This window comes from Fukomys damarensis, unplaced genomic scaffold, assembly GCF_012274545.1.
Source record: "Fukomys damarensis isolate Sample0158 unplaced genomic scaffold, DMR_v1.0_HiC HiC_scaffold_8, whole genome shotgun sequence".
NCBI lineage: Eukaryota > Metazoa > Chordata > Mammalia > Rodentia > Bathyergidae > Fukomys > Fukomys damarensis.
Genome location: NW_022900920.1, coordinates 33,111,051 through 33,119,823, shown reverse-complemented (window position 1 = coordinate 33,119,823; position 8,773 = coordinate 33,111,051). Strand labels below are relative to the sequence as shown.

The following is an 8,773-nucleotide window of genomic DNA, read 5'->3' as shown; positions in this document are numbered from 1 at the left end:
AATCTTTTCAAAATAAAACAATGCACAAAAGGGAAAGACTGAAAGCTGGGCATGGTGATGTGCACCTGTAATCCGAGTACTTAGGAGGCTGAGGCAGGAGGGTCGCTATGAGTCTGAGGCCACCCTGGGCTACATAGCGAGTTCAAGGCCAACCTGAACAATCCTATCTCAAAAAAAACAAAGTTACTGAATTAACGTAAATGTGGGTCCAACCTGGCACTTAGGAGGCCTTAGGGGAAGGCAGCTCACCTCTCTGAGCGACGGCGGGCCCGTGGGTAGACAGCCTAGGCTGCCCAGGAGGCAGGGCCAGGGTCCTTCCCAGCCTGTTTCAAGGCTAGGCTTCATACTTCGGCCCCCCTGGCCACGGCAGCTGAGGAGCAGGGGACGGGAGGCGGCTGGCAGGCCAGGGCAATGCCCTCCCTCGTCCTAGGCGTGAGTGGTGCGTACTGTTGGGTGGCTGTGTGGACGTCTGCATCATCTGAGGCACGGGCTGAGCAGCAGGAATGCTCCTCAGCTGGGCTCTGAGGCCAGGAGGACACTATACACACAGCCTGCCCCGGGGTCGCCTTTGCCGGGAGGGGTGCGGACATGCGTGTCTGGAGCTGTCTGAGGGGAGATGGCAGAGCTGAGGTGCCCCTGCCGTCCCCTATGTGTCCTCCTCTCGGACCTCTGACCTCACACATCTCTTATTGCTAGTATCCGACAGGAATGACAGAGGCCAACGAAGAGGACCTTATAATCACTACTGGAAGTGCTACTTTTGGGGGATTTTTTGAGACAAGGTCTCGCCAAGCACTCCTTTTTCAGCCTCCCAAGTGCTGGGGTGACAGTGTGCGCTACCCCACACAGCCAGAAGGGCACAGGCCACTGCCTCCACCGCCGCGAGCCGCCAGGGAGCGCTCCAGGCCCTGGTGCGCACCTGCCGGAGTGGGAGGGGAGCTGGCTGACCCCGGGCCGAATGAGTCGTGGCTGACTACGGTGGGAAGAGGACAGCACGACGGAGGCCAAGGAGTGGCGTAGTTGGATGACAGGCAGCCTCTGTGCCAGAGTGAGGACCCGAGCCACGGCTGCCCATGGTCTCTGCCCACTTCCTGCTAGCGCAGCCACCCTGATTCCAAAGGGGTCGCACTGCAGACCACCCAATGGTCCACAGCACCCCCATGGATGGCAGCAGGCTGCAGCCACATAGCCCTGCGCCTTGATCCCCAAGGCGCCCAGGGAAGGCCACGGGGCTCAGCCAGGCTGCTGGGCGCCTTGCCTGGGATTCTGCACACGGCACCAGGAGTCACTAACTGGGTGATGCAACCCTAGAGGGGGCCCCATTTGAAGGTCCAGCGCTAGGGGAGGAGGCCAACACAGAGGGAAGCAGAGCCCCAGTGACCCGGCTCGCGTCTGGACCCAGCTGCTCCTGAAGCCCTCCTCACACTGCTGTCGTCGGTACAGGAGCAGAGCCAGTTCTGCTCTTCCGCTTAGGCCAGTGTGAATGGGATCCTGTTACTTCTCTAAAAAACATGTCCTGACCAAGGTACTACGTGAACCTCCTTCACTCCCGGGGTGCAGGGGTGGATGTCTGACCCGAGGAAACCACAGCATGGCTGAGCCAAGTAAAATCATCTCTCTCTAAAACAGAAAGGCAGAGCTAGAGTAAATGGGTAGAGCTTCGTTACGCAGATCCAGGACTAGGGAAACCATGGCTTTGGGGATTCATTGTTGGGAAGAAAAAGAAAGAAGAAAGGTGGTCTGCTGAGATCAGCGGGCGTGAAAGAAGAACCATGTGGGCAAACTGAAAAAAGGAAAGTCAGGAATAGTGTCCCCAGTGTGTCCTTCCTGCCTGAACTGCGGCACTTCCCACCGGTCTTGGGCCTGTGAGGGAGTAACCGCAGCAAAGGCCCATCGTCCTGAGGGCATGGTGTCCCCTGGGCCCCTCTGCGCCGCCCCTGTCCTCCACCTCTGTGTGCAGAGCCCTAGGCTGGGCTGCTCACAGCCCCCGAGAGTCCACGGAGTTGTCCCCACTGCTCTCCAGCCCTTGTCCAAATGCCCCCGAGAAAGGCGCCGCAGGCCCAGCCTCTGTCCGGCTGCCTGCTCCAGCTGGCCCGGCTGGCGGCCCACCTCTGGGAAGGAGCCAGGCGTCACAGAAGCACACAGAGCGGCGAACAGTAGGGCAGCGCGGCAGTCCCGACATTCGCCAGTCGGACTCTGACCGCCTCCTTGGCTGCAGGAGGAAACGTTCAGCAGGGACCAGGCCTCCCTATGTCCTCCCGAGTGCCCTTTGCCTGTCTGGCATCCAGTGACCCAGGCCCAGCAGTGGTTAGGGTCCGGACACCACACTGCACAGGGCTTCCCCTGACCGCAGGAGGCGCAGCAGGATCTCAGTGGGAGCACAGGCTGACCACTGACCACCCAAACAGTGACAGACAGCTACCAGGAAGGGCGCCACCGGCGCTGCGTGAAAGAGAGGACACGCCGGAGGGACGGCAGGCACCGGGACTGGTGTGAGGGCCTGGTCACCCAGTGGGAGCCTGTGGCTCTCCTGCCCCCGTGCAGTGTCCTGCCGGGGGGGAAGGGGTCTCCTGCCCCGGGTGGAGCTCAGTCGAGCTGCCCCTGCCAGGCAAGCGCAAGGTCCTGAGCTCGAATCCGGTACCACAAAGGTGGGGTTGTCTCTACTTCCAGTCCTCCTCCCAAACCCACAGCTCCCGGCCACCAGGAGAAGCTGCCCGGCAGGCCCAGCGGGAGGGACGTCCTCAGAGATGTCTGCTGCTTAGCCATTAAGGAATTGAGCTCTGGTAGGAGAGTCCAGAGACCTGCGGGTGGTGAGGACTGAAGTCTCCCTCGCGCGTCCTGGGTGGAACCACGGAATGGAAAGGCACAGGGTGAGCTCGGCGGGGCGGCTGGGAGTCGGAGCCCAGTGCCCAAGCCCTGCCTGCTCGCCTGGAATAGGAGGCCGGATCCCAGCCGGCTCTGGGGAGGCCTTCCCGGCCCTGCGCTCTTTGCTTTTCTTCCAGGGCCGAAGTACTGCAGTGGCGTGAGGTCACCAGCAGAGGGCCTCAGGGCTTCTCTTTAGTGAAAAGCGCTCAGGAACTGTCTGCTACCGTTGCACTCATCTAGGGGAGAGAAAGGCTGCTGAAGGGAAGGCTGAAGCTGCAAATGCCCACCTCGATGTTTTGTTATGTTTCTTCTTTGTTTGTTTGTTTGTTTTGGGTGCAGGGCATCGAACTCGCATCCTTGTGCTTGTGAGGTAGGCATGTTTTGTTTTGTTTTGTTTGAGACAGGGTCCTGCTCTGCAGTTCAGACCAGACTTGGATTTGCTATGTAGCCCAGGCTGGCCTCCAGTTTGAGATTCTCCTGCCTCAGCCTCCTGAGCACTGAAATTATAGGTATGTGCCATTAACCCCAGCTCTACCTTCACCCTCCAAGACAATGTCTCCTCCGTCCTTCCAACTCCACATTCTCCCCTCATTCTGACATCTGTTTAGGGTCCACAGAAGAGAGCCTGAAAACTCCCATCCCACACAGACTTCTACTTCTTTATCCCGTGGAGCAGGGGTGGCACTGGGGGTCCCCAGCTCTTCCCCTCCTGCCTACAGGAGCCTCTTTCTCCAGCTGCCACTTGACCTCTGCCACACCTGACAACTGTCCCTCAGGGGCAGGGCCAACTCCCCTGGAAGCTTCACTTGTACAAACACACTGTGGCAGTCACCCGAGTTTCTTCACAGCAGGTGAGCGGAAAAGAGAGAGGGGCCTCTGCTGCGGACTTCTGCTAGGTCACAGATGCCAGGTCTCTGATACCCCGTGCTGCCCTGGCCGGGAAAGTCACCTGGGCTCATCTCTCCAATCCTCCTCCCGCTGCATGGGGCTCTAGAGGCTGGATTGGGGGTGTGGTCTAGGGCTGAGGAAGCCTCGAGGATGGAGTGCTTGCCCAGCCCGTGTGAGGCCTGGGACACACACGCGCACACACACACACACACACACCACTGCGCATGCTGGCTCAACACCCCTGTAAGCTCACAGCTACTGGGGTGACAGCCAGACCACAGGGCAGTGGACAGTGGCTGGACTCTGGTTCTCAGTCACAACACCGCCCCTGGACCCTTGCGTCCCAGCTCCCTGGGTGGCCACCCCCATCCAGGCAGTGCCCAGCTCCGCTGGTGTCTCTGTCAGTGCAGCTCCCCGGATCCTGAGCTGTGCTGCCAGTCCCGGAGGGCGCCCTCCTGGGCTCTGTCCCCACTGGGCCTCTGCAGCACCAGGCTCACTCTCAGTTTCAGATGGGACAGAAGCAGGGATGCAGCTTTTCCCTGTGTGTGGAGCTGCACAGATGTCCTACCTGGAGCCCACAGTGCAGCAGGCAAAGGCCGCACAGCAGCAGGTGGCCATGGCACCTGGACCTTCTGTGGCCCATGTCCTGGCCACACACTGCCTGCCCTCCGTCTCTCCCAGCCCTTTCCACACCTCAGCACTCTGGTGTCTTAAATGAACCTTTATCGCTTTCTCTGTTCCCTCTCGGGGGCATAGGTGGAAAAGCTATGGCTCTAAATGACTGCCATTCTAGGCCTCAGCCTCTGGCCTGGAGGAAAACCAAAGACAGCGCGGCTCACGGAAGACTTCCCCAGAGCCTCCCCGCCTGCTGTGACCCAGCCTCCATATTCCAGCCCAGCGCATCTCGCTGGCACTTGGGGACAAAGGAGTCCCTACCACCTGAAGACCAGGATAAAAATTCACAGAGATCAGCCGGTGTTTTTAGATTCTTTGGTGCTGAGGATGGCGCTCAGGGCTGTATGCATGCTGGGCAAGCTCTCCACCGCTGAGCTACACTCCTAACCGTTTTCATATTATTTTGAGACAAGGTCTCATTAAGTTGCCCAGGCTACCCTCAAACTCGCAATCCTGTCTCAGTCTTCCAAGTCGCTGGGGCTAGAGATGCCTGATCAGGCTATGTATTTTTAATAACTTCCCTAGAACTTAATGTGCAGCCACTTCCTTAGTATCTATGTCTAAAACTGACCCTGCTGGGCAGGGTGGCACAACCCTGAAGTCCCAGCATTCAGGAGGCTGAGGCAGGAGGATCACTATGAGTTTGAGGCCCGCCTGAGCTACAGACATAATGAGACCAGAAAAAAGGAAGGAAGGAAGGAAAAAAGAAAAGAAAAGATCAGTTAAATTTCTTCGGCCAGATGGGCTGAGAAGGAAAGGTGGGAGCACATGGAGGTCCCAGAGCTGCAGTGAGATGCCTGTCCATGGCTACAGGCAGGGAACTCTCCGAAGGAGGGCTGGCCTGTCTGGCCTTTCCTCTGGGGACCATCAGCCCGTCCCCAGAGCTCCTCCTCTGGCCTGGGGCACTGATGTTCTTGCACGCGCCCAGCCAGCGTTGGTACTGAAGTGCTATCTGGTACAGCACCTTTAGGGGCCCTGGCTCATCTGGCCCTCCTGTGCACTTCTGAGGCAGGGACTATTGTCCCCGACTCACAGATTAAGAAACCGAGATTTATAGAAACAAAGTGACTTGACAGTCTCATAGCCAGACAGTGGCACATTCCTCACGTGAGAGCCACTCTGCGGGGCCGGGGAAGCAGAAAGGTGTTTGGCTTTTGTCAGGGGCTAGGGAGAGGGGTGGAGGTGAAACAGGAGCAGCTTCCTCATCAGGGGAGTCCGCCTCCTGCCCACTCCGGAGGTTCTGCGTCAGTGGCTCTGGGGTCATCTGAAACCCACTTTCCCCAGCTCAGACCAGCCTGCGCCAGGCCTGTCACCTACTTCTCCTGAGCCAGAGGAGGGCAGCACCACCAGGGTTCCAAGAAGTCCACACGGGGCAGAGGAGAAGCACCACTGAAGACCCCAAGAGGGGACAGCCAGGAAACAGCAGAAGGAGGGCTGAGTCAGAGTTCCCTTCATGGGGAGCAGGGGTCCCTGCTGCTTCCTACTCCTCCAGTTCTCTATCGGGGTCACCCTGAGTCTCAGGGCTTCTCGGCTTCTGCAGAGCAGTGCTCCAACCACCCATCACTGCATGAACCCTTCTCCGAGTAGCCTGGTCTGAGACCTGGGGGCTGAGTGTGGTTTGCTGCTCTCCACCTGGACTTGTCAGTGTAGCACTGGCTGGTGGGGCCAGACCAGCTTGATGACAGTGAGGAGAAATTCCTTTGGTTGAGATCCAACGGGTCCCCTGAAAGCTCACGGGTTCGGCGGTGGAGCTTTTGGCAGGTGAATGGATCTTGGGGTGCTGCAGTCATCAATACTTTCATCCACTGAGGAGTTGGTGGTGGAGTGTGCTGCTAGAAAGTAGTACCTAGGGGCTGGGGATTTAGCTCAGTGGTTCTGCCGCCTGTCTTGCAAGCGCAAGGACCCGAGTTCGATCCCTGGTACCAGAAAGAAAGAAAGAAGTAACTGGTTGGAGGTGGGTCAATGGGGATGTGACCTGGAAGTGTAGACTCTTGTCCCTAGCTCCTGCCTTCTCTCTTTGCCTCCTAGTTCCCGTGGGATGAGTGGCTGTCCTCCACCACTTCAGCCACGCAATTTCTCCCTTGGAGCCAGCCAGTCATGGATGAATCCTCTAAAACAGTGAGCAAAACTAAACCTCTCTTCCTTTAACTTTGGAGTGTTGGATATTTTGTCCTAGCAGCTGGAAAGCTAATACAGAAAAATGGTACCAAGAATGTTGTCGTTGCTATATTGTATATGACTATGTGGTTCAAAAGGCTTTGAAACTGGTTTTTAGGAAGAGTTTAGAAAATTTTGGACAGGTGGGGTAGAGAAGCACTAGCATGCTGTGAGCAAAACTTGATGGATGATTCTGATTGGAGCTCAGAAACTGCAATGCTGACAGGAATGTGTACAGTGAAGGCTGGACTCGGGGAATTTCAGATGAGAATGATGATTCTATTGGAAACTAGGCTAGAGATCATGCATGTTACATTCTGGCAAGGAACTTGTCTGTCTTTTGCCTTTGTCCTAAGACTGTGTGAGGCTGAATTTGAAGGTGGTGGACTAATTACTCAAATAGAGACTATCTCCAGACAAACCAATGTTCAGGCTGTGGCACGGGTACTGCAGGCTGCTTTTTTTGCCAGATTTACCATGAGAATCAGGAGCAAAAAGCAGATGTAAAACATTTACAGTTTCAACATGGAGAACATGGTTGCTAAAAAGATGAATATTAAAAGAAACCAAGTACTTTGCATCAGAACAACAAGGTAGACGGCTTCAAGGCATGTTAGGCATTGGTCAGACTTGCAGGCTCAAAGATGTTTTTGTTTTTGTTTTGTTGTTGTTGTTATTGTACCAGGAATTGAGGTCAGGACCTCATGCTTGCCAAGCAGATGCTGTGCCACTGAGCTAAATTCCCAGCCCCCTAAAAGGTATTTTTATTTTTTAAATTTTTAGGTACAGGGATCAAACTTGAACTCTGAGCTTTCTGGGCAGGCAGCAGAACCCCTGAGCTAAATCCCTTGCCCTCAAAGGTGTTTTTAAAAGGATAAATGTCTTTGAAAAGAAAGCCCCAGGGTACCTGCTCTTTCTCGAGTACCTAGAGGTGTCTCCCTGCACACAGCTACCCCAGTACTCAGAGGCCATGCAGACGTGGTCCAAGGGAACCAGGCTACTGCTTGAACTAGCAGCAAACTGGTGTCAGCCATGTGATGCTGGTTTTCATGCATGCGAAATGCAAGAGTTAGTGAGTCATGGAAGCTTCCACACAGATTTCGTAAAAAAGCCTGGCAGGTCAGGCAAAAGCACATCACAGGGACATAGAGCCACCAGGAGCTCCTGAGAAGGTGATGCAGGAAGCTGCAAGAATCAAGCTGAAGGTGCAGCGGAGATCACAGGGGGTTAGAGATGCTAGGAACGTGGAAGGTCTGCTGAGGAAACCACAGGCGCGGTGGGGGCGGGAGAGGCTCTGCATGGGGCAGGGCTTTCCGAGGCCAAGGCAGTCCGTAGCTCACCAGCACCTTCCCTGAGTGCTGGACACACACACAGCTACAGGAGTCAGTGGGCACCCTGCCAGTTTCAGTCTTGCTCTGGTCCATTCTGTCTATTCTCCTATTTTTCCCTTTTGGAATGGAAATGTTTGCTCTGTGCCATTGTACTGTGGCAGGTTGGAAATGTTTAACTGTTTTTGCAAGGGCTCACAGCTAGGAATTTGCTTTGAGTTTCAGGGGAAACTTTGAACTTGGACTTTTTGGCAGCGCTGAAGCTGTCAAGACCTGTCTGGTCGACATCCCGTATGGGACAGACTTGAGTCGTCCAGGGGCCCGGGGGGTGGTGGTGTTGTGACTCAGACCTCAAATGTCCCCCGGAAGTCTTGTGTGCCAAGGTGTGCCGAGGTGGGCGTCGGACAGGGGTGGAGTGGTAGGGCGCTGGGCGTTCACGGGGGTGCCCCGTTCCTCGCCCCTCTCTCTGCCTCCAGGCTGCGGGGTGACTAGCTGTGGCCTGCCGTACCCTTCGCTTCTGGCAGGACTGAATCCCCTAAGGCTGTGAGGAAAAAATTACGTTCCCGACAACGGGAAAGTTGACACATACAGACCTACGTATGCATACAACGCACTGTACACACATAATTACATAGTATATAACACATCCATGCATACATAGTTGTGTCCACACTTAGATTTGTTAACTGACAAATGAAAACTGCGTGTCTTCGTCCGTGGCGTTTGGAATGTGCACACACTGGCATGGGAAGAAATCTCTTAACTTCCCGGCGGGCGGCGGCCCAGCGGCAGGCGGGAGAGGCAAGGCTGGTGCAGAACAAGCGGCGGGGAGAACTGGGCAGCGTGGGTCGGCCGCGCCT

At 56.1% G+C, this 8,773-nt stretch overlaps 2 long non-coding RNA genes across 2 annotated transcripts in view; both read left to right on the top strand.

The window, feature by feature from the left end:
- The first annotated feature begins 3,219 nt into the window (after nucleotides 1-3,219).
- On the top strand, nucleotides 3,220-4,784 carry LOC104863775. Its single transcript, XR_780668.2, has 3 exons — nucleotides 3,220-3,374; nucleotides 3,474-3,716; nucleotides 4,510-4,784. It is a non-coding gene; the product is annotated as an uncharacterized LOC104863775 (long non-coding RNA).
- Nucleotides 4,785-4,882: 98 nt separating this feature from the next.
- The window catches only part of LOC104863776, a 7,030-nt gene continuing 3,139 nt past the window's right edge, over nucleotides 4,883-8,773 (top strand). Inside the window, exons 1-2 of the long non-coding RNA XR_780669.1 lie at nucleotides 4,883-6,189; nucleotides 6,457-6,546. This is a non-coding gene — a long non-coding RNA (uncharacterized LOC104863776). The remainder of the gene's footprint in view (nucleotides 6,190-6,456; nucleotides 6,547-8,773) is intronic.